This window comes from Geotrypetes seraphini, chromosome 4, assembly GCF_902459505.1.
Source record: "Geotrypetes seraphini chromosome 4, aGeoSer1.1, whole genome shotgun sequence".
Taxonomy (NCBI): domain Eukaryota; kingdom Metazoa; phylum Chordata; class Amphibia; order Gymnophiona; family Dermophiidae; genus Geotrypetes; species Geotrypetes seraphini.
Genome location: NC_047087.1, coordinates 2,382,714 through 2,408,247, shown reverse-complemented (window position 1 = coordinate 2,408,247; position 25,534 = coordinate 2,382,714). Strand labels below are relative to the sequence as shown.

Below are 25,534 nucleotides of genomic sequence, written 5' to 3'. Positions count from 1 at the left end.
TTCCATGCCGGCGGTAGCTGACGGGGGAGCCCCGGAGGCTGATCCGGCCCTATGATGTGGCAGTTTGTCATCAGCTTTCTTCTATCTGTGGCCATCCTCTCTCTGAGTGGCATTGAACGCCTAAGCTATGGAGGGGAGTGATGATTAGATTGGCTGGCTGGTGTGGCAGTGAGCTGCCTGGCGACCTTTTGCTCTGGATTGGTCTCCTGCTTAGGACTGTTTTGGGGCCGCCAGCAATACATTTTGTTTGGAATCTCTGCTGTTCCACCCTTGCTGGGGCTTGTTTGGATTGGGCTGCTCGAGGATGGCCGATTTGTTTCACCGAGGGCTGGATTTTCTTTTCCTATGGGTAGTTACTGTCTTTTTGGGAGACTGTGGGTCCCTGAGAGCTCAATTCAGGACTTTTAGGTTGCTTCATTTTTTGGGAGTGGAACTTTTTGTTTTCAGTTTTTTCTTTTGTATTGGGGGTTTTTGGGGACGGCTCTGGGGAAGTCTTTCTCAGGGGGGAGGGTTGAGGTTGGGGGGGAGGGGAGGGGAGGGGAGATGTTTGGGTGGGGTTGTGGGAGAATGGCTGGTGTGTTTGACTGTGGACCTGTGTGGTGGTTGTATGTATGGGTAGGGGTGAGAGATGTGTGCGTGGTGGTGCAGCGCTCTTGGGGGCGGTTGGCCTTGCCTTCGTGCCCCATGCTCTTTTTTAGAGTGTTCCAGCTCCAGTATTTCTGGATGGGGGTCTAGCTGGGGGGCTGCCTGTCTATTGTACTATATTGTATCCTGTTATTCACCTTGGGAAACTAGTTCCTAATGACTAAGTTGACTATAGCTACCTTAAATGTGGACGGGATTCATTCTCCTATCAAGAGGAAGAAAGTTTTGACCTGGTTCCACAGGAGGGGGACTGATATCGCCTTTGTGCAAGAAACCCATCTTTCCATTACGGAACACCTCAAGCTTCAGAGAGACTGGGTGGGCAAGGTCTGCTCGTCTTCCTTTGGCACCCGGAAGCGAAGGGTTGCCATCCTCATTCACAAACAATTGCCCTTCCACACTCATAAAGTTCTCCCAGACCAGGATGGCCGATATGTTATAGTGTTGGGAGAATTGTGGGGGCACAAATGGTTGTGTAACCTGTATGCTCCTAATGTGTATACTCATAAATTTTTTTCAGCTCTGCTTGCCAAGATAGCAATGTTACTTACCGTAACAGTTGTTATCCAGGGACAGCAGGCAGCTATTCTCACTAGTGGGTGATGTCATCAGACAGAGCCCCGGTACGGACGTCTCACAAGCACGTGTTGCTTGTAGAAACTTAAAAGTTTCTAGATGCCCGCACCGCGCATGCGCCGGTGCCTTCCCGCCCGGAGGTCCGGGCGTGTCTCCTCAGTTCAGGTAGCTAGCCTGAGAAGCCAACCCAGGGGAGGTGGGTGGGACGTGAGAATAGCTGCCTGCTGTCCCTGGATAACAACTGTTACGGTAAGTAACATTGCTTTATCCCAGGACAAGCAGGCAGGTATTCTCACTAGTGGGTGACCTCCAAGCTAACCTCAGTGGGATGGAGGGGGAGTTGGCGACTTAAGAGAATAAATTTTTCAATACTGTTTGGCCAAACTGTCCATCCCGTCTGGAGAGAGTATCCAGACAATAATGTGAGGTGAATGTGTGAACCGAGGACCAGGTGGCAGCCTTACAAATTTCCTCGATTGGTGTTGATCTGAGGAATGCTACTGAGGCTGCCATTGCTCTGACCTTATGGGCTGTGACCTTACAAGGAAGTGATAATCCAGCCTGGGCATAGCAGAAAGAGATACAAGCCGCCATCCAATTAGAGATGGTGCGCTTTGATACGGGTCTTCCCAACTTATTAGGGTCGAAGGAGACAAAAAGTTGAGGAGTGGTTCTGTGTGGCTTGGTGCGATCCAGGTAGAAAGCCAGCGCACGTTTACAGTCTAGAGTGTGAAGGGCCGATTCTCCGTGGTGAGAATGGGGCTTAGGGAAGAATACTGGAAGTACAATGGATTGGTTGAGATGAAATTCGGAGACCACCTTAGGCAGGAATTTCGGGTGAGTGCGGAGGACCACCTTGTCATGATGGAATACTGTGAATGGTGGATCCGCCATCAATGCCTGGAGTTCGCTGACTCTGCGAGCGGACGTAAGGGCTACAAGGAAAAGCACTTTCCAGGTGAGATACTTAAGAGGGGCCCTGTTGAGAGGTTCAAACGGGGGCTTCATGAGACGGGAAAGGACTACATTGAGGTCCCAAACTACTGGGGGTGGTTTGAGAGGAGGGTTAACATGGAAGAGTCCTTTCATAAATCTGGCGACCACCGGATGGGCCGAGAGGGGTTTCCCTTGTAGGGGCTGGTGGAACGCCGCAATAGCGCTCAGGTGGACTCGTATGGATGTAGACTTGAGCCCGGATTGAGATAGGTGTAGGAGATAGTCCAGCACGGAGGATAAGGAAGCTCGCTGAGGTTCCTTTGATTTAGAAACACACCATGAGGAGAATCTAGTCCATTTCTGGGAGTAGCATTGTCGAGTGGCGGGCTTCCTGGAAGCTTCCAAGACCTCCCTCACTTCTTGAGAGAAGTGGTGAGGGGTTACGTTGAGAGGAACCAAGCTGTCAGGTGGAGAGACTGCAGGTTGGGATGAAGCAGTGATCCTTGATGTTGAGTAAGTAGTGAAGGAAACACTGGAAGTGGTACTGGTTCCCTGCTGCTGAGTTGAAGTAGGAGGGAGAACCAAGGTTGTCTGGGCCACCGAGGAGCTATTAGGATCATGGTGGCCTGTTCGAGTTTCAGCTTGACCAGAGTCTTCTGGATCAGCGGGAATGGTGGGAACGCATATAGAAATCGTTTCCCCCAGTTCAGTAGAAAAGCATCTGCCTCGAGGCGATGAGGGGTGTAGATCCTGGAGCAAAACTGAGGCAGTTTGGAGTTGTGGGGAGCCGCAAAGAGGTCTATCTGAGGCGTCCCCCATTGTGAGAAGATTTGATGAAGGGGGCTGGAATGGAGAGTCCATTCGTGCGGTTGTAGTAGACGACTCAGTTTGTCTGCTAAGACGTTGTTCTCCCCCTGAATGTAGACTGCTCTGAGGAAGGCGTTGTGGCGCACCGCCCAGTCCCAGACTCGTAGAGCTTCCTGGCAAAGGAGGGCCGAGCCCGTGCCTCCTTGCTTGTTGATATAATACATGGCGGCCTGATTGTCTGTGCGAATGAGGATTACCATGTCGTGAAGTAGGTGTTGGAAAGCTTGGAGCGCATTGAAGATGGCTCTGAGTTCCAGTAGATTGATTTGGTGTAGTCTTTCCGCACTGGTCCAGAATCCTTGGGTGCGGAGACCATCCAGGTGGGCCCCCCATGCATAATTCGACGAATCGGTTGTGAGAACTTTCTGATGGGGGGGAGAGTGCATCAGCAAACCTCTGGATAGATTCGAAGAGGTCATCCACCAAAGTAGAGACTGCCGAAGAGCAGGTGTGACTAAGATGTGTTTGGATAGTGGATCGGACGTCTGATTCCACTGTGATGCCAGGGTCCACTGGGGGATCCTGAGATGGAGTCTGGCAAAGGGTGTCACATGTACTGTGGAGGCCATATGGCCCAGGAGCACCATCAGTTGTCTCGCCGGTAGGGTTTGGCGAGTAGACACCGACTGGCAGAGATGAAGAAGAGACTCCATGCGTTGCAGAGGTAGGAATGCTCGGAGTCGGGTGGTGTCCAGGACCGCTCCGATGAAGGGGAGGGACTGGGTGGGTTGTAGATGAGACTTGGAAAAGTTGATCTCGAAGCCCAAATTCTGGAGGAAGTAGGTTGTAGCCAAGGCCGCCGAAGTGACCTCTGGGGCTGACGGGGCCTTGATGAGCCAGTCGTCGAGGTATGGGAACACCTGTAGACCCCTGTCCCGGAGTGCCGCGGCCACTACCACCAGGCACTTTGTGAAGACCCTGGGGGACGAAGATAGGCCGAATGGTAGCACTCGATATTGTAGGTGCAGATTTCCCACCCGAAATCTGAGGAACTTTCGGGAGGCCGGGTGAATGGGGATGTGAGTGTAGGCCTCCTTGAGATCCAGGGAGCATAACCAGTCGTTCTGCTCGAGGAGGGGGTATAGAGAAGCCAAAGTCAACATGCGAAACTTCTCTTTGACCAGAAACTTGTTGAGGGCCCGAAGGTCTAAAATGGGTCGCAGGTCGCCCGTTTTCTTCGGGACGAGGAAGTACCGGGAGTAAAACCCTCGGTTCAATTGGTCTGACGGGACCGGCTCGACAGCCCGAAGCTGAAGTAAGGTTTGGACTTCCTGAAGAAGAAGGGCGGTCTGCGTCGAGCTTGAAGGATACTCTCTTGGAGGGTGGTCCGGGGGGACCCGATGGAATTGAAGGGAGTATCCTTCTCTTATGATGGTAAGGACCCATAGGTCCGTGGTTATGGCCTCCCATCGATGGTAAAAAAGATGGAGGTGGCCCCCTATGGGAGAGGCTGAGTGCAGAACGGTGTCGGTTATGCTCCCGGGAGGGGAGTCAAAAGGGCTGGGGAGCCTTAGGTGCAGCCGGTGGCTGAGGTTTTTGTTGAGACTTCTGGGGAGGTTGTCTCTTCGCAGGTTGTCTCCCAGCAGGCGTTTGTCTGGGTATGTAACGCCGCTGGTAAATCAGGGGTGGCCTGGAAGGTCGAGACTGTTGAGATTTGGGTTTGGGCCGCAGGATGGATTGAAAAGATTTTTCATGATCCGACAGCTTCTTGGTAACAGTTTCGATAGACTCATCGAACAGGTCAGCTCCAGCACATGGTACGTTGGCGAGTCTGTCCTGGAGGTTGGGATCCATATCGATTGTACGGAGCCATGCCAGGCGACGCATGGCTACCGCGCTTGCGGCAGCACGTGCCGAGAGTTCGAATGCATCGAAGGAGGATTGCATCAGCTGGAGGCGTAATTGGGAGAGGGAGGCTACCACTTCCTCGAACTCGAATCGAGCTTGGTTGTCTATGAACGGAGTGAACTTGCGGAGCACCGGCAAGAAGAACTCCAGATAGGAAGAGAAAAAGAAATTGTAGTTCAGCACCCGTGACGCCATCATGGAGTTTTGATAGAATTTTCTACCAAATTTGTCCATCGTTCTCCCCTCTCGGCCCGGCGGTACCGAGGCGTAGACCTGAGAGGGATGAGAGCGTTTAAGAGAGGACTCGACCAGTAGGGATTGGTGGGAGAGTTGAGGGCCCTCAAACCCTTTATGGTGCACGATGCGGTATCGAGCATCGAGTTTGCTGGGAATCGCCGGTATGGAGTACGGTGTTTCGAAACACTGCATGAAGGTCTGATCCAGCAATTTATGCAGGGGGAGCCGAAGCGAATCCGTTGGAGGGTTAGGTAAATGCATGGTGTCCAGATACTCTTTGGAGTATCGGGAGCCCGTGTCAAGGGTCACATCCAGATCATCCGCCATTTGTCGGAGGAATGATGAGAAAGACAATTGATCCGCCAGCGTCGGTCTGTGGGACGGGCTGGAGGAGGAAGAGGCCTCCGGGTCCATGGACATCGGGGAGTGGCAAGGAGAATCGGGCACCGGTGTCTCCTCGTACTCCGGGCCCCCCGGAGGGGACACCTCTGATGAGGAGTATCCCCTACGTTGCAGTTTTTTCTGCGGTGACACCTCCGAATGGCGTGAAGAGTGCCAGGATGAGTGTCTCGATCGGTGTCCGTCTCGGTGGCGGGACGGGGATCGGGATCGTCTGTGCATCGCATGGTCTCCCGAGGCCCCCAAGTGGTGGATAGGGCTGGAAGCGGTGGATCGCAACTGGGGTTGCGATGCAGATTCTTGCGATGCTACCCAAGTCTGGTAAGGAGTACGGAAGAACTCTTCCTGACTATGCCCAGGGCTTTGAGTATCGATCGGAGGTCTGGTCCCATGTTGGCGCGGAGGCGTAATGGGCTCTAATGGCGGCATATCGGTGAGCGAGGCTTGCCGCATGGGCATCGCCGCCCTCCCCCGTTCGTTCTCGTCGGTTTTCGAGGTCGAACGGCGTGGAGGAGGGGGAGGGGGCGGACCGCCCCTTTGGACCGGTACCGGGAGGTCACCCTGTATGGCAGCGATGAGCCCGGGTCCGATGGTCTGCATGAGCTCAACGAATTGAGCTTCCAGCATGGACCGTAGCGAAGCCGATAAGGAGGGATCCGCACCGAAAGGGGGTCCTCCTGCACGGTCATCGCGCTCCTTCGAGGTCGAGTGCTTCTGCTTAGTAGCTTTCGGCACTTTGATGACCACTGGTGGCACTGTGGAAGGAAGAGGTACCTGAACCGAGGAGACCGGGGCAGGCACCGACGTCGAGCTCGTGGATGGTGTCGGGATGAACGATGCCGGTTTCACCACACTCGATGCAGGAGGGGTCGATACCGGTTTCGCCCGAACCGGGGAGGTATCAGATGAAGTGGAGACTGAGGGATCCTTAGCTGCGTCCATCTTGAACATCGATTCCCACAATAGGCAACGCCGTTTGAAAGAGCGTGCCGTAAGGGTAGAGCAAGGCCTGCACGATTTCGGAATGTGGTCAGGGCCCAAACACTGCAAACAGCGCCGGTGAGGGTCCGTGAGTGAAATCGCGCGTTGGCACTTGCTGCACTTTTTAAACCCGGTGATTGGCCGGGACATAGGCCGGAAAATCTCCGCCGCGAGGTCGAAGCCAGTGGGCCTGAGCCACGTGGCCGGCCCGTTCGACCCGCCGGAGGAAATAATCTTCTTTTTTTTTTTTTTTTTTTTTTTAACTGAAAAAGAAAAGTACTGTTAACTGTGATTAAAAGAAAGCGAAAACGCGGACAAGGAAGGCAAATTTAACTGAATTCAGCTAGCGCATGATGAAGTTGAACTTCTCAGCTCCGCGGAAAGAAAAGAACTGAGGAGACACGCCCGGACCTCCGGGCGGGAAGGCACCGGCGCATGCGCGGTGCGGGCATCTAGAAACTTTTAAGTTTCTACAAGCAACACGTGCTTGTGAGACGTCCGTACCGGGGCTCTGTCTGATGACATCACCCACTAGTGAGAATACCTGCCTGCTTGTCCTGGGATAAAGCCATGTATCCAGATTACCAGCCATTGGTGGAAGGGGACTTCAACTTTACCGCAGATCCTGCCCTGGATTGCAGTCCGGCAAAGACAAGGGCCAGGGACCATGGAGCTAAGGGGGTAAATTTTTTGCTTAGCCAGTTGCAGTTATTGGACACCTGGAGGATTTTGCACCCAACGGAACGCAATTACACCTTTTACTTGCATCCCCACAATGTATATGCTAGATTGGATTACCTGTTGGTATCGCCCTCTCTGCTCCCCAGAGTGTCTGGGATAGATATTGAGGAGGTTCCCCTGTCGGACCATTCGCCTGTTGTCATGGAGCTTCAGTTTACGCCAGAACCTGAGGAGCGCCATTGGAAATTTCCATGTTACCTCTATATAGATCTCGAATTTCATAAATATCTTCGGGAAGAGTGGTTGGAGTATAGTTCTCACAATAATACCGATGATGTTCATCCAGTGACCTATTGGGAGGCTTCCAAGGCAGTTCTGCGGGGGTTCATTATTGCTTATCTCTCTCGCAAGCGGAAGTCCCTGGATGCGGAGTTTCTGACTATCAGGGGAGCTTCGGCAGTTGAGGGCACACCACTGTACTTCTCTTTCGGTGGCTGATAAACTTCGTTTGCTGACTGTCAAGCGGCAGATAGATACAATCTTGACACAGCGGGCTTCTCGCGATATCTATTTTCAACGGTATAAATTGTACGCCTGGGGGGGTAAGACAGGGAGATTGTTGGCCAATTTGGTCCGGCCTCCACGCACCTGTCAGGTTATCCTGTCCATCCGGGACCTGAAGGGTACTTGTTACACGCAGGAACGGCAGATTCAACAGCAATTCGTTCACTTTTATGAAACTCTGTATGCTAACCGACCGTTCTCGGACGTTGATTGGGATGCTTTTTTTCAGGGGCTCAAGCTCCCTCGGTTGACAGAAGCCCACTTGGAGCAACTGAATGCCCCTATTAGTACCGATGACGTACGGATTGGTATTAAGAAGCTTAAGTTAACTAAGGCACCGGGCCCAGATGGGTTTGGACCTGAGTATTACAAGATTCTGTCGGATCAGATCTCTCCTGCTTTGGCAGGGGCGTTTAATGCGCTCTCTGAGAATCGGGGTTTGGGGACTCCTAATATGGCCCATGTTGTGCTGTTGCCTAAGCCTGGCAAGGACCCGGCCCAGGTGGGTTCTTATCGGCCTATTTCCCTCCTTAATCAAGATGCTAAACTTTTTGCCGCGATCTTGGCGCATAGATTGAATGCCTTTTTGCCGCTGTTGATCCATGAGGACCAGGCAGGATTTGTGCCGGGCCGCTATGCGTCGATGAATCTGGTCAGGGCTTTGATGGCCCTTCACTCCAGGCGTGGTCTGGAGGGCGAATCGGCTATTGTAGGCCTGGACATGGAGAAGGCATTTGATAGTATCTCTTGGCAATATCTCTTCTAGGTTCTGCGTCAGTTTGGTATAGAGGGTTCTATTCATCATTGGATCAGTAGCTTATATATACAGCCGCAGGCCAGACTTTTAGTCAATGGTAGTTTACTGCTCCGTTTGCTTTGGGAAGGGGGACGCGACAGGGCTGCCCATTGTCCCCGTTACTTTTCGTGTTAGCTACACTGCACAACAATTTTTTGGTTAAGTCTTGATTCCTGAAAAGTTTTTGGTGATTATGACAGGTACCAACTTGGTATGCTCAAATATGGTTTTGGTTTTACTGCATCACGTAAGAACTATGAGAAATAGACATTTTTATGTTTACTGACAATAAAATATATAGTCAAGTTTACGTTTCGCACAAGCGACTAAATGAAACAGAATTAAAAGTGTTTTGCTCCCGAGTTTCTTTTATATTCAGTGTCTGGTGCATCACGTTGTAGCATCCAACAATAGTCGGCAAGCATTGACGGATTCCAATTGCCCTGGTATCGTTTCTCCATCGTAGCTATGTCTTGATGAAACCTTTCACCGTGCTCGTCACTCACAGCACCGAGATTTGCGGGGAAGAAGTCCAAGTGTGAATGGAGGAAATGAATCTTGAGTGACATATTGCACTTCATTCTCTTGTATGCTTTGAGAAGTTTGTCTACCAGCTGAATGTAGTTTGGGGCTCTGTAATTGCCCAGAAAATTGTCAACAACGTCTTTCAAGGCTTTCCAGCCAATTTTTTCCGGCCCAACTAACAGATCTTCAAATCGCTTGTCACTCATAACATGTCTGATCTGGGGGCCAACAAAAATACCCTCTTTGATCTTGGCATCAGTTATTCTTGGGAACATCTGTCTTAAATAACGAAAACCTTCCCCTTCCTTGTTCATTGCTTTCACAAAATTCTTCATGAGTCCCAGTTTAATGTGAAGAGGAGGCAAAAATATCTTTGTCGGGTCAACAAGCGATTCATGTGCTACATTTTTCTGTCCTGGAACTAACTTTTTACGGAGTGGCCAGTTCTTTCTAGAATAGTGCGACTCTCTGTCTCGGCTGTCCCATTCGCAGATGAAACAGCAGTACTTTGTATAGCCAAGCTGCAGTCCTAGTAACAGAGCAACGACTTTGAGGTCTCCACAGATATTCCAGTTATACCTGGTATACTGGACATACTTTAGTAACATTTCCATATTCTCATATGTTTCTTTCATATGTGCTGCATAGCCAACAGGTACTGAAGGATAAACGTTGCCATTGTGCAACAGAACAGCTTTCAGGCTTAACATTGACGAATCAATGAAAAGACGCCACTCTTCCGGGTTGTGATCACAACCAAAGACCGAGAACAATCCTTCAATGTCACAACAGAAACAGAGACTGTCGACTTGTGCAAAAAATTTGGTTATATCATGATGCCGGTCTCGAAACACAGAAATTTTCGTACCTGGTGATAGCAAACACCATTCCTGCAGTCTCGAACCTAGCAGCTCAGCTTTTGCTTTTGACAGACCCAAATCTCTGACCAAATCGTTCAATTCGGACTGTGTTATCAGATGTGGATCGCCTGATGAGGATGGTTCAAAATCCGGGTCAATGTCACTGTTAGAACCCTGCACTGCAGTTTCTTCATCTGGTTCGTCTAAGGTCCAATCCTCTGGTGGTTTCGGAACTGGAAGACTGTCATCATGTGGCATGGGTCTCATTGCTGAAGGCAGATTAGGATATTCAATTGACTTCTTGTTTTTGGCAGAGAAACCAGACACATTAGTCAAACAGAAATAACAGTCCGTCACATGGTCTTTCTGTTCTCGCCATATCATCGGAACAGCAAATGGCATCGTCTTTCGAGTACCTCTGAGCCAGGCTCTCAGACTAACAGCACATGTCGCACAGCAAATGTGAGGCGCCCATTGCTTGTCTTGATCACCTATTTTGCAGCCAAAATACAGATGATAGGCTTTCTTTACAAGGGCAGTCATCGAACGTCTCTGAGGCGTAAGTGTATATTCCCCACAGATATAGCAGAATGTGTCGCGGCTGTTACGACACCGACGAGACATATTGCCCGACACCAAAACGTCTATAGCATCAAGCTTACTTACTGTTATATTGCTACAGCTACTATACTACTATACTTTACTATACTGATACTATATACACACACGGATCTATATTAACCAAATGAGCAGGATCGGTGTATGGAAGCCACCATTATAGCATGGTGAGACAGCGCAAGCTCGTTCAGACCTGCCCAGACATGCCCAGGATGTCATCTTCCATAAAACAGCTTCCAACCTGGCTAGATTTTATGCATGGACATACCCAGGCGGCACAAACCGTTGTTGATAAGACACTTATGGGAGAAAAAATTGTTTGCATCCAAATATAAGAAAAAATCACGACAAAATTGAAGATTTCTCTGAAATGGTACGTGATGGGTAATTTTTGATGTAATATTCATGATCAGCACCCAAAATTCTATAAGAAACACCCAGCAGTGTTCAGGAAGCAAAAACTTTGTTGTGCAGTGCTATCGAATCACTGGCTGCTAGGATTCGAGGTGATCCGAATATTCAGGGCATTCGCATTGGGAGCAAGGAGAGTCGCATTAATCTTTTTGCCGATGATATTCTCCTTTATCTGGACCAACCCAGACGGGATTTAGGGCGGGTACTTGCTTTGGTCCATTCCTTTGGAGATCTTTCTGGTCTGCGAGTTAATGTAATGTAATGTAATTTATTTCTTATATACCGCTACATCCGTTAGGTTCTAAGCGGTTTGAAGAAAGTTAACTGTGATAAATCTGAACTTCTTCCCTTACGGTCCACTAAGGCGGAGACCTGGCATGCGAGTCTAGAGATACCACCGGTGAAGAGGCCGATGCGTTACCTTGGTGTATATTTAAGCCCGGACCTCAAGCTTTTGTACCACTCTAATGTGACACGCCATTTGGAGGCGATTCAGCGTTTGTGTGATAAATGGAGAGATCTTCCGTTGGGTGTTTGGGGTCGTGTGGCTTTGACTAAGATGGTACTTCTCCCCAATATTTTGTATCCGTTGCAGGCTGTGCCGCTTTGGGTTACTGATAAAGAGGTGCGTCTGTTGCGTTTGATTATCTCCTCTTTCATTTGGCATCATAAGCGGGCCAGGATTAGCTATGCCACCTTGGCTTTGGATAAATATAGGGGTGGTTTGAACCTTCCTGATCTGCGCTATTATAATGTCGCCGCTCTGTTTCGCTTTATATATGAAGGATGGTCGGGTTGTTATAAATTTTCTTCCCAGGGTTGGGTTGAATCTTTGTGTGCCCCTCAATCGGTCCTGTCTCTTCTTCATGCTCCGCTGTCTGCCCTACCGGGAGGAGGGGCTAAGTTTGCGTATCTTCTACCCCTACGATGTGCGTGGCAGTGGTGGCAGCGTCGGCAGGGGAAAACTCCGTCAGCTTCCCTTTTGTTACAGTTGTATGGAAATCCTGACTTTCCACCAGGAGTGGGCCACTCCTGGTTTCGACAGTGGGAGCAGAGAGGGGGTAGAACTCTTAAAGATTTCCTCACAGGGGGGGTCTATTTCCTACTTTTGCCCAACTGCAAGTTCACTGGCAATTGCCTCAGACTCATTTCTGGGCTTATCTTCAGGTCCGGCATTACTATTTGTCCCTTGGTCGTAAATGGGGGGATGCTTGGCTCTGTGGTCCCTTGGATGTTCAGTTTTTTCAGGTATCTCCTGTTTTAACAAATTAGCTACATGGTATCGGATTCTGAAGAATGCATCGGACATGGGGTCTATTGATCGATTGGCTTCCCAGTGGCAATCAGAGCTTGGCACTCTCCTGGATTGTAAGGCATTCCTTGATCTTTTTGCCACTGTGCACGCCTTGGGGGGTTCCACGGATTTTAAGGAAATGCAATTTAAAATTCTGCATCGGGCCTATATTTCTCGGGCTCGGGGGGCTCATATGGGCCTCTAGGAGGGAGCAGTTTGTACTAAATGCAATCGTTTCTTAGGTACCCTTACGCACCATTTTTTGGAATGTCCTTCTTCCGACTTATGGCTGCAAGTCTTTCCATTTTTGGAGCGCATTCTTCAACAAGATGTGCCATGGTCTTATGGTTTCTTGCTCTTGGGAGATCAACATGATTTGATTGAGGGAGGGCTTACGCTTCCCCAGCGCAGGGTTCTTTTGAAACCCCCGAGGTTGGAAGGACCCACAAACATAAGAACATAAGCAATGCCTCTGCTGGGTCAGACCTGAGGTCCATCTTGCCCAGCAGTCCGCTCACGCGGCGGCCCAACAGGTCCAGGACCTGAGCAGTAATCCTCTATTTATACCCTTCTATTCCCTTTTCCAGCAGGAAAATGTCCAATCCTCTCTTAAATCCCAGTACTGTATTCTGCCCTATAACGTCCTCTGGAAGCGCATTCCAAGTGTCCACCACACGTTGGGTAAAGAAGAACTTCCTGGCATTTGTATTGAATCTGTCCCCTTTCAACTTTTCCGAATGGCCTCTTGTTCTTTTATTTTTTGAAAGTTTTAAGAATCTGTCCCTCTCTACTCTCTCTATGCCCCTCATGATCTTATAAGTCTCTATCATATCCCCTCTAAGTCTCCTCTTCTCCAGGGAAAAGAGACCCAGTTTCTCCAATCTCTCAGCGTATGAAAGGTTTTCCATCCCTTTTATCAGACGTGTCGCTCTTCTCTGAACTCTCTCGAGTAATGCCATATCCTTCTTAAGGTATGGCGACCAAAACTGGACACAGTATTCCAGGTGTGGGCGCACCATCGCCCGATACAGTGGCAGGATAACTTCTTTCGTCCTGGTTGTAATACCCTTCTTGATTATACCTAGCATTCTATTCACTCTCTTAGCGGCCACTGCGCACTGTGCCGTCGGCTTCATTGACCTGTCCACCATTACCCCCAAGTCCCTCTCTTGGGTACTCTCATTCAATAACATCCCTCCCATCGTATAGTTGTACCTCGGGTTTCTGCTTCCCACATGCAATACTTTACATTTCTCAACGTTGAACTTCATTTGCCATTTTGTTGCCCTTTCCCCTAGTTTGTTCAAGTCCCTTTGCAATTCCTCACAGTCCTCTTTAGTCCGAGCTCCCCTAAATAGTTTGGTGTCATCTGCAAATTTTATTATCTCACACTTCGTCCCTGTTTCTAGATCATTTATGAATATATTAAATAACAGCGGCCCGAGCACCAAGCCCTGCGGAACACCACTCGTGACCCTCCTCCAGTCAGAGTAGTGGCCCTTCAACCCTACCCTTTGTTTCCTACCTGCCAACCAGTTTCTGATCCATCTATGTACGTCTCCATCCACCCCATGGTTCTTCAGTTTCCGGAGTAATCGTTCATGAGGCACCTTGTCAAAGACTTTTTGGAAATCAAGGTATATGATGTCTATGGGGTCACCTCTGTCCATCTGTTTGTTAATTCCTTCAAAGAAGTGTAGTAAGTTGGTTAGGCACGATCTCCCCCTGCTGAAACCATGTTGGCTGGTTATCAGAAGTTTGTTTCTTTCCAAGTGATCATCGATGTTTTCTTTTATCAGTGCTTCCGCCATTTTTCCGGGAACCGAGGTCAGACTCACCGGTCTGTAGTTTCCCGGGTCACCTCTTGATCCCTTTTTAAAGATGGGCGTGATGTTGGCCGTCTTCCAATTCTCCGGGATCACGCCTGTTTTCAGGGATAGATTGCATATTTGCTGCAGTAGTTCTGCTATCTCCTCCTTTAGTTCCTTCAGAACCCTTGGATGGATTCCGTCCGGACCTGGAGATTTGTCAATTTTTAGTTTATCTATCTGCCTGCGCACATCTTCAAGGCTCACTTCCATGAATGTTAATTTTTCTGCTTGATTTCCATTGAAGAATTGCTCAGGTTCCGGTATGTTGGTTGTGTCTTCGTTCGTAAATACAGACGAAAAGAACATGTTCAGTCTTTCCGCGACTTCTTTCTCCTCCTTCACTACTCCCTTCCTGACTCCATCATTCAGCGGTCCCACCTCCTCCCTAGCTGGCTGTTTCCCTTTAACATATCTGAAGAACGGTTTGAAATTTCGAGTCTCCCTGGCTAACTTCTCTTCATACTCTCTTTTGGCTTTTCGAACCACACAGTGACATTCTTTTTGATACTTCCTGTGCTCTATCCAGTTTCCTTCAGTTTTGTCCTTTTTCCATCTCCTGAATGAATTTTTCTTATTACTTATCGCTTCCTTCACTATTTTAGACCCATCCAAGCTCTGTCTGACACTAGAAAGGGAACCAGGAGTCCTAACAAAGTCCAAAAGTTCTAACAAGGGAGCCTTAATTTTTTTCCTATCTCACCTGCTTGGAGACTGAGAAAAGACTGGTTTAGGAGGGGAAGCCTCAGCTAATTTACTACAACCAAGTTTTGGTCTCAGTCCCCACCTGCTGGTAACAGTAAGATATTACTCATCAGCAAAGAACTGTACTGGTTTAGAAGGCGACACAGAAGTGTGTGTTATTGTCCTCCTGGAACTTTGGAAACAGATGATTCAGTGTTGCTGGATTTTTTGTTAACTCTGTTTGGGATCCCTCATATTTTGTGTGTTTTGGGTGATTTCAATATACCGTTTGAGCATGAGTCTTAGCTTTCAGGAAAAGGATAATTGGATATTTGATTTTTATTATTTTTTTATTTTTTTGTCACCTTGTCCATGAGGCAGATTGTGAAATAATCCACTCATGTAGCTGGACATGTTTTAGATATGATTTTCTTGATGAATAAGTGCAGGAATTATTTAAAAATAGGGATAGTAAACAAGACTAAGAATATTATAATGCCTCTGTATTGCTCAATGGTGTGACCTCACCTGGAGTATTTCATTCAGTTCTGGTCTCTTTATATCAAGAAAAATATAGTGGCACTAGAAAAGGTTCAAAGAAGAGTGACCAAGGTGATGGAATGCCTCTCATATGAGGAAAGACTAAAAAGGTTAGGGCTCTTCAGCTTGGAAAAGAGAAGGCTGAGGGGCGATATGATTGAAGTCTACAAAATCCTGAGTGGAGTAGAACGGGTACAAGTGGATTGATTTTTCACTCCGTCAAAAATTACAAAAACTAGGGGACACTCAACGAAACTGCAGGAAAGTACTTTTAAAACCAATAGGAGGAAAAATTTTTTTACTCAGAGAATAGTTAAGATCTGGAACGCGTTGCCAGGGGTTGGGGTAAAAGCAGATAGTGCAGCTGGTTTTAAGAAAGGTTTGGACAATTCCTGGAGAATTCCTGGAGAAAAGTCCATAGTCTGTTATTAAGACATGGGGGTCATTCCATGTCAAGTGATCAGATTCTTGGAAAGTGCCCTGCATGACCATCACGGATTTTGATGAAACTTCATATGCAGAGTCCACCATGTCTCAAACGAACTTTGGTAAAGTTTTAGTTTCGCCTGTGGAATATTTGTGGAGATATAGCCATTTGTTTGACCCCATACCACAATGAAATACAGTACGACAATGACATTCTGACAACTTTGAGACACAATATCTCCCGAGCTGTGTTTCCAAAAAAACTGAAACTTAGCTACCCTGCACAACTTTTTGAGCTCTGTTCATTGCTACCAATAACAATTTTTGCCGAGCACTGATTGAATACCTGAATTACAGTAAACTTGGCCGAAAAAATTAGTGCTCCAAAAAAAGTCAAAGTTTGACATTACTTAGCTCCCACAATAATTGAGTAATAAATGCGAAATTTGGCGCATAATGTCTCAGTACAACGTTGTTTTCAAAAGTACAATTTCAACCTCCAAGCTCTTTCCATTAGTTTACAAATTAAGTGTAAAGTTGCTAATTTGTGTAAAAAGGCCAAAAATAGGGTATTTTCAGCCTGCTTTTACAGAAAAATACCTTTTAGAAACTCTTTCAAATCAGTCTCATTAGAAAGAGCATATTTCAAACCCCCTAGAAAAGTGGACTTCATTTTTCAACGCAGGTTAACAATGGCTGAAAAAGGGGGACAAAGTTGGGAGACGTTGCCACGGCAACAACCTCTATTTCAACATAGTTCTGTCATTTTTAAAGTTACAGTTTTGTATTGACGTAGTATTACTACTACTCTATTGCGTAGGTCCATGGTGACATTGTCACTACCAATTCAAGAGTTTGAACTGGCAACCCCATCACCATAGGGGTCACGCCCGATAGCTGTGCAATACCAGCCACGGGTGGGCCACTTCGTCCAGGTTCCCAAGCCTCGCATTTGGTTTCTTTGTCAAGGTTCCAAAGCCTTTTGTTGGTATCTTTCTGGTTCCAAAGCCAATGATTAGGGTGTCTTATCCTAGGTTCCCAAGCCTAAATTGGGTATCTTATATGGTTCCCAAGCCGAAGTGGTCCACTTTGATTTTAACTGCCAGCAGTCTTTATAACATTCAGTTAAATTTTTGAGCCACTTTCTTCAATGCAGTTTCTGGAAATTGATATTGGCGGCCGGATGATGTAACTGAAGGGGCACAAAGCATGCAAATGAGGTGTTGAACCCAACAAACGTCTTGCCTTTCTGGCCAATAAAACGAATGAGCTGGACCGTGAGGATGCATAAATTTTATCAATGCATCATTTTGTTCAATTGAGACTTCAACAACGTTGCCTATCCACCATTGATTATCTTAAGTACAGGCAACGTAGCAACCAGGAAAGATTTCGGGTACTTTCAAATTTGGAATGGCAGTATCAGAAATTTTGGCAACAAAATTTATTGTGTCATTTGAAACTTTGCTGACACGAACCGAGTTTGAGTCGACTGGTACAAATTGGTGGTGCTCTCTGGTACCGGCTACTGTGCTGCTTTCATGCCATCTTTCTTCTTGAAACTTTTTCCTTTCTTCAATTTCTTCTTTTGGAACATAAATGTATTTAACTCCGTGTATATTTTGGTCACAAAAGTTAAATAGATCCTTTGGCGTCAATATTTGATCCGTTGAGGGTCTTTGGAGGCTAGCCCGGGCAGCCAGTCGTTTAGTTGTTCCACCAACTCCATCGCAGGGTGATTTTCCGTGGCTAGTTCCAAAAAAATTCCATTCAGCCTCAATGTTGAAATCATTTCTGTGATTGCACAAATTCACAAAGTTCTTGTAGTTTTTATATTGTGCAACTGAGCCATCACTGAAGTAGTATATTTTGGTAATGTTTGTTTGAGTTACCAAAAATTCGATCAACTTTTGAATAAACACGTGTACAGATATCGTATCATGTTGCATATGATCAGAAATAATGCAACAGTTTACAACTTGCAATGTGCCCACTTCATTGAGGTAATATGCAACAAAAGGATGTACCGTAGCTTGTGAATTTTCCCAGTGAAAGCCTTGGGCGGCATCCTGTACAACAAATGAGTAATTTTCAGCGCAATCCATCAAAACGATCATTTCCGTTTCTTTTAAGCCTGTCTTCAACATCTTCAAATATTCACTTTGATGTTTTGAAATGAAATGGTGGCTTGTCAACTTCCAAATCTTGCTTGCAAGTCTTTCAATAAAGTTGTCCATGGTTAGTACGCTTGTTTCTAATGTTTCACGGTCAGCGTGAACCCATTGCTTACATTCTATTGATTCTTCTGGATCTAAATCCTTGAATATTTCTTCCAGGTATGCTGTTAGTGCTTCTTCACCAGGGCAGTTTTGACATCGTTGTAGCATACAGTCCTTGACATTTAGGTCGCACACAGTTTTTTCCATAAGAACTTTGTAGTTCTCTTTGACATTGGCGCCTTGTAGCATGAGCTTTACATTTTGATGTATCGTGCAGACACACACGGAGAGTGCACCTGATGCACCAACGGTTACACACCACTTTGGCCTGAGCTCACATAAATTGGAAAAACCAATTTCAGTTCCGTATTTGTTACAGTACGCCACGTACAGCTCTTTCAAAATTACACAACAGCAGCCGCTTTTGCTTTTGTACTTTTAAACCACTGAGGCAGACTGAAATGCAATCTTTTTTGCCAGGACATATTCTGCTGAATTCATCGTCTTCGTAAAAATCTTGAACTCTATTTGCAATTTCTTTTGGAAGGGACTTGCCAATTTTTGCATCATGTATAAGAACAAATGCCATTCTCTTTCTTTACTTTTTGGGCTGTTCTGACCATGCGCTCTGAAACGCCAAACTTCATTGCTGTTTCCTTTATTGACCAACTTTTTGGGGCCATTGTCAATAATTGAACTTTCATTGACCTGTTGGATATTGCAATTTTCGTTTTCATTTCTTCAATGAGGTCAGTGTAATCTTCACATAACTTGCATTCTACAGACTGACGAGATGGCCCAACTTCTTCAGCTGAAACTCCAGCAGCAGATGTAATCTTCTTGGCTATCACATTCTGCACACGTTCAATTTTTCGTATCACATAGCCGGCTTTATCTCTACTAGCTAACCTTCGAATTTTCAATGGAGAGGTTCCTAAAGCAGTCAAGCTTTGATCAACTGCATCGGAGATGCTGATATCAAAATCGTCTGAAGATGAAGATGCTGCAGTAGCTTCACTCATTGAAACGTATTGGGCTTTGCACCTACTGCAAAGTTTCTGACCTGGCTTGATATTTATTTTTGCCACTTTTCTAAAATCATTAGACATGGCAAGATCGACTTTTAACAATCCACTTTGAACAATGTGATTTTTCTTTTCAAATGGATTACAACACGATGTTTGCTTTAATTCGTATTTGTCGAGATATTTTGCTTTGTGGTGGAGGCAGATTTGATCTTTATTCATCAGTTCAACTTCAGAGCGCCGAGTGATAAGCAATTTTTCATCGGTTGACAAATTATGTAAAAAAATGAGCCCACATTTTTTAGAATAAAATGTGCCGTCATGACACTTTGACAACAATTTTTGCCCAATGGCACAGTCTGGCAGAAAAGGATTATTATTAGTCGATTCGTTGGCATCCATTTTAAACTGAATTAATAATAATGTGGATCTGAAAAAGAAAACAAGTTGTAATTTGTGATCTGCATGCAACAAAATTATCACCTCAATTTCTAGTTAGGAATAATCATTAATTAAGAACACTATAATTGTACCCAAAGCTTGAGTTAAAATAAACATGGAAAAACAGTGTGAAAAGTGACATAATTGTAAGTTGAAACGTATGCCGTTGCCATGGTGACATCTCCCAACTTTGTCCCCCTTTTTCGGGCATTGTTAACCTGTGTTGAAAAATGAAGCCCACTTTTCTAGGGGGTTTGAAATATGCTCTTTCTAATGAGTCTGATTTGAAAGAGTTTCTGAAAGGTATTTTTCTGTAAAAGCAGGCTGAAAATACCCTATTTTTGGCCTTTTTACACAAATTAGCAACTTTACACTTAATTTGTAAACTAATAGAAAGAGCTTGGAGGTTGAAATTGTACTTTTGAAAACAACGTTGTACTGAGACATTATGCGCCAAATTTCGCATTTATTACTCAATTATTGTGAGAGCTAAGTAATGTCAAACTTTGACTTTTTTTGGAGCACTAATTTTTTCGGCCAAGTTTACTGTAATTCAGGCATTCAATCAGTGCTCGGCAAAAATTGTTATTGGTAGCACTGAATAGAGCTCCAAAAGTTGTGCAGGGTAGCTAAGTTTCAGTTTTTTTGGAAACATAGCTCGTGAGATATTGTGTCTCAAAGTTGTCAGAATGTCACTGTCGTACTGTATGTCATTGCGGTATGGGGTCAAACAAATGGCTATATCTCCACGAATATTCCACAGACGAAACTAAAACTTTACCAAAGTTCGTTTGATACATGTGGGACTTTGTGCATAAAGTTTTATCAAAATCCGTGATGGTCATGCAGGGAGCCCTTGATCACTTGACATGGAATAACCCATGGGGGAAGCCTCCGCTTACCCTGGATGAGTAGCATGGAATATTGCTACTCCTTGGGTTTTGGCCAAGTACTAGTGACCTGGATTGGCCACCTTGAGAATGGCTACTGGGCTTGATGGACCATTGGTCTGACCCAGTAAGGCTATTTTTATGTTCTTATGGTGTTAGATATAACTGAGGACTGCAAAGCCAAGGCTGTGCTTCTTTAGCTTCCAGCTGGCTTAGGGCTCTCTATGACCAGGGGGTAGTTGTCCTAGTTGCACTTCCTAACACTATTCCTGCCATGTGTGACTGAAGTATTCTGATAGCATGATTTTTCTGTGTAGCATTCTGTAATAATTTGGCTTATTCAGTTTTCTCGATAGTGGAGGGGATATTTGTGAAGGAGAGGGAAGACAGGGGTTTTGTTGATCCTTGCTCTGTATTATTTGTGATTTATAAAATGACAATTGTACAGAATATTGTTTCTTTTTTCGAGGCTTGTGTGGATGGGATTAAACGGTTTGCGGGGATGGGGCAGGGACCTAACTCGTGGAGACAGGGACAATTTTTCCCCCGCATCATTCTCTAATAAGATCACATACAACATAATATGATTTTATTCTATGATTGGTGTTACCGATTTCTTTATGCATTTATGTTTTCTAGGTTTTTATTATGTATGTTTTATTGTAAACCACTTTAGTTAAGGTGGTATATAAATATGGTAAATACAGTAGACCAGGGATCCCCAAAGTCCCTCCTTGAGGACCGAATCCAGTCGGGTTTTCAGGATTTCCCCAATGAATATGCATTGAAAGCAGTGCTTGCACATAGATCTCATGCATAGTCATTGGGGAAATCCTGAAAATCCAACTGGATTCGGAGGGACTTTGGGGACCCCTGCAGTAGACAGTTTTCCGGCACCCATGGGGATTGGTAGATGCTGGATAAATGTATTGAGTCTAGTATTGTTTCTGGTTGCTTGAGTTACTATTAAAAACAGGCCTAACTAATACTATACCCCATACCATACCTTTCTGGTCTGAGTCACTCTTTCTTCCTCTCTCCATCACAGACATGGGCAACTCCGGTCTTTGAGGGCCGGAATCCAATCAGGTTTTAGGATTTCCCCATTGAATATGAATTGAAAGCAATGCATGCAAATATCTCTCATGCATATTCATTGGGGAAATCCTGAAAACCTGATTGGATTCCGGCTCTCAAGGATCGGAGTTGCCCATATCTGCTCTATCATCTCCCCACTCCCACTTGTAGGTCCAGCATCTGTTTCTCCCTTCCCACCCTCCTTTCTGGTCTGGGTGATAGGCCAGAGCACAGTACATGGGTTCAAGGAAGGTTTAGATAGGTTCCTAAAGGATAAGGGGATTGAGGGGTACAGATAGAAGCAGAGGTAGGTTATAGAAATGGTCAGGAACCACTTCACAGGTCATAGACCTGATGGGCCGCCGCGGGAGCGGACCGCTGGGCGCGATGGACCTCTGGTGTGACCCAGTGGAGGCAACTTCTTATGTTCTTATGGGTCACTTTCTCTCTCCCACCCCCTACTTATGGTCCAGCATTCATCCATCTCCCCTTCCCTTTAACCTTCCAGCATCGATGTTCCTTCCCCCTGCCAGGTCTGGCTTCTGATGGGCCCCCTCACTCTGTAGAGCTCGTATCTCTTACCTGCAGTTCTCCCAAAGAAGTAGTAGCAGCCGGTCTGCAGAGGCAGCACTGTAAACAGGCTGCTTGTGGCCAGCCCCAGCAGGGCCTTTCCTCTGCAGTATCAGAACTGACTGGGGGGCTGGATGGAGGGGGGTTGTTGAGTCAGGACCAGCTCCTGCTGCTGCTTCAGGGACTAGAGGGAGAGGGGAGGGGTTGTTGGGTCAGGACCGCTGCAGCTGCTGGCTTGGGGAGTTGGGGGAGTGTTGTCAGGTTAGGACTGGCTGCCACTGCTGCTTCAGGGGCTGGAGGAAGAGAGGGGGGTTGTCAAGTCAGAACCGGTTGCCGCTGCTGCTTCGGGGGCTGGAAGGAGGGAGGGAGAATGGGAGAGGGAGTTGTAAGGTCAGGAGCACAGGAGACAATTTTCTTTTTGCCAAGGCATAGGAAGAAAGTACCTGTTTCAATAACTTTCCTGTCCTTCTAAGCACTCTCCCACTGGGAGAGTCTTATGAGAGAGCACTATGACCAAGATATCAACCCTAGAAAGCCAAAGAAACAAGTCTAACTCCAACCGAGAGAAAGGGATAGAATCCCTATAACCCTGGACTCTGGAACTGCTCTGGAGCCTCTGACTCCAGGGATTCAAGACAAAGTTAGACAAGTTCTTGCTAAACTGGAACGTACACAGGACTCATTTAGAGCACTGGTCTTTGACCTAAGGGCTGCCGCGTGAGCGGACTGCTGGGCAAGATGGACCACTGGTCTGACCCAGCAGTGGCAATTCTTATGTTCTTATGACTCTGCAAGAACCATCTTATAAACGAGCCTTATGGAGAGAAAATGCACTGCAGGACTTCCAAATTCCTCCAGGATAAGATCCCTGTCTGAAGTCTTCTCACTAGAGGTTTCCACAATATGCAGGGTCAACGTAACTTGTGGAATAAGAGATGCCAACTCTTCCCACCAAAACAGATATATAACAGTAGACTCTTTCTACCCAGAATAGGGAGAACTTTCCCCAGGGGAGAAGGAGATGAGGAAGCAAATAAGCTGCTTCATCTGCCTCACGCCCAACACCCCAGTCCTCGTCCAACAATATTGTTTTCATTATTATTTATAGGTATATCTGCTCATGTCACAAGAATTTAATGTACTCTTGACAGAAACTGTTGGGTGATTTTTGCTTTTGTCAATTTCATTGTAATGTGGGGGGAGAAAGTTATACTCAAAATCTCTGGTCACGCTACTTTTTGGCAGATGGTTTATTGCATTGAGAGATGAATTGCAACCTGCCATTGACTAAAATGGATTAATTGGTTCCTGCTCCTGAAGAAGATAGCGAAACAGAGCTCTGTCAGGCAGTGACTACTTTTCTTTGGACTCAGGTAAGTTTGAATTTTCACACATACTGTTTTTGGCACTTATTATTTTTTGATAATGTTTTGTTATGAGCAGCGAAAGAAAATTGAGGACAGCAGTTTTCAAAGAAATTTGTAATCTGCTAAATGAGGAGAGCACATTGAATAGTTTTGTAAAGAAAGGTTTTCATATTACAATATTCTATGCTAGAGGAGACATCATAATGTACGGGGTCAACTCATTTCAGTTACAGCTGGAAGATCGGTTGATAAGAGTGGTCTGCCCAGGGTTATACTGCTGGTTGACTGATTGCAGTTCCTCAGTACTGAGCTATCTTTCTCACTTAAATTTTCAGGAGCTCTCCCCATTTAGGTGAGTATAGTGTGGGGCTACAGCCCTCTCTATAGTTTATGGTGACGAGTCAAAACCACAAGAGACAATCGTGCGCAGGACATCAGCAAGCTGGATTAAAACATTATTTTAAAGTGCTTTGCTTAGAACTGTTGGTGCTCCTGTTGGGGGGGTAGAGGAAAGGGGGCACCAACAATTCTAAGTAAAGTGGGGGTATCCCCCCCACACCCTCCCTCAGAGAGCTTTAAAATAGTGTTTTAATCTAGTGCGCTGACAACTTGCATGTGATTGTCTGCCCGGCATTGTCCGCGCGCAGTTTAGTCTATGTACCAAATTTTGTTGGACTGTTTTTGGCAATTTTAGGTTTCATTTTGGGCCATCTGATGATAGGACAGTACTGGAAGACTGAGATTGCACTGTCCAACTACTGGCAAGGGCTGCATCAATCTTCACACTAGTGATCATGGAACTAGAAGAGCTGGTCTTTCTTTCCAGGACCTTTTGAACAGGGCTGCCACCCTCCAGCTAACTTTCTTTTATTAATCATTATTAATTTCTATAATTTTACAATATTTTATAAGAAAATGAAGACTACAGTAGAAATGGAAAGCCATTCCACAAGGAACATACAGTCAAAAAGGGACAAATACCTGGCACAAGAAAAAATGCAGGAAAATACTGACAATAAAAGGAACCAGATTATGTACTAATTACATTCAGTTTTTTTATCTCAACTGGAACTAAGAAGAGAATCATTCCCAGATTAGAAATTCTTAGAATTTTGAATTTTCCAATGACTTCTTATTTGACACCCTATGAACCTCCTGAAAATGTAGATGAAAGAAATTTCAGAATGTTCTCAGGCTGATTTATTAACATTTGAGAATATAGTTTCTATTTTGAGAAGCTCTATGATGCCTAAAAGATAAAGGAGAGCTAGATCAGATGGCATCTGCAGATAGTCTCCATGTGTGTCAATTTCAAGACAATTGCCTTACTAGTAACATTTCATTCTGAGGTGGTATGACCCAGTAAGGCTATTATTATGTTCTTATGTTTTCCCTTTTACAAAGCCACGCTAGCGGCTGCCACATGGCAACAGCACCGAAGCCCATTAGTTCCCAACGGGCTTTGGTGCAATTGCTGCAGGCCACTGCGTTAGTCAACTTAGTAAAAAGGGTAGCTGGATGCAGCTTCATGGAAAGCAATCTCTACAGCTGAAACCTGGGGTTTGGCATCTGGAGTTATGGGTATGATATCACTGGAATCTTTTCTTCTACATAAACCTGTTCCTCTTTTGAAGTTGAGACCATCAGGCTACATTACCAGAAAAGTTTATAATACTATGCAGTACCCACCCCTTCGTTAGCAAAACACTAGATAAGGAAGCACATACACACTCCCACACCCATGCTTTCTTGTAGTTGACTGAACAGGTGGGGAACAAGCAGAAGAGATTGCAAGTGGAGCTGGAGATAAAAACCCTGAAGTACAGAGGATCACTAATCGCAAAGAGAAGATGAATCAGTTGAGGTCTAACAAACATTTTAGCCAAGGTCATATTCTATGACAATAGTACTAACAAGATTAGAAGATTGAAATACCGCAAACAACCCACCCTTTCCTCCCTCAAAAGCACAGACAGAAAGCGTTAAGTAAAAAAAAAAAAAAAAAAGGCATAGAAAGGAAGCCTAGGGGGCCAGCTTGATTTCTGCAGGCTGCGACTACAGGGGATCTCTCAGGCTAGATTCAGTAGCTGTTCGGCTTGTTTGCTGGTAAGACATGATGGTGATGATGTGACAGACAATAGCATGGTGGGCAGGAAGTTGCATTGTGGGTGGTGTTTCATCCTGAT

At 46.0% G+C, this 25,534-nt stretch overlaps 1 protein-coding gene across 4 annotated transcripts in view; it reads right to left on the bottom strand.

Moving 5' to 3' along the window:
* DHX38 (DEAH-box helicase 38) overlaps positions 1-25,534 on the bottom strand; it is a 370,469-nt gene that overhangs the window by 267,332 nt on the left and 77,603 nt on the right. The window lies entirely within an intron of this gene.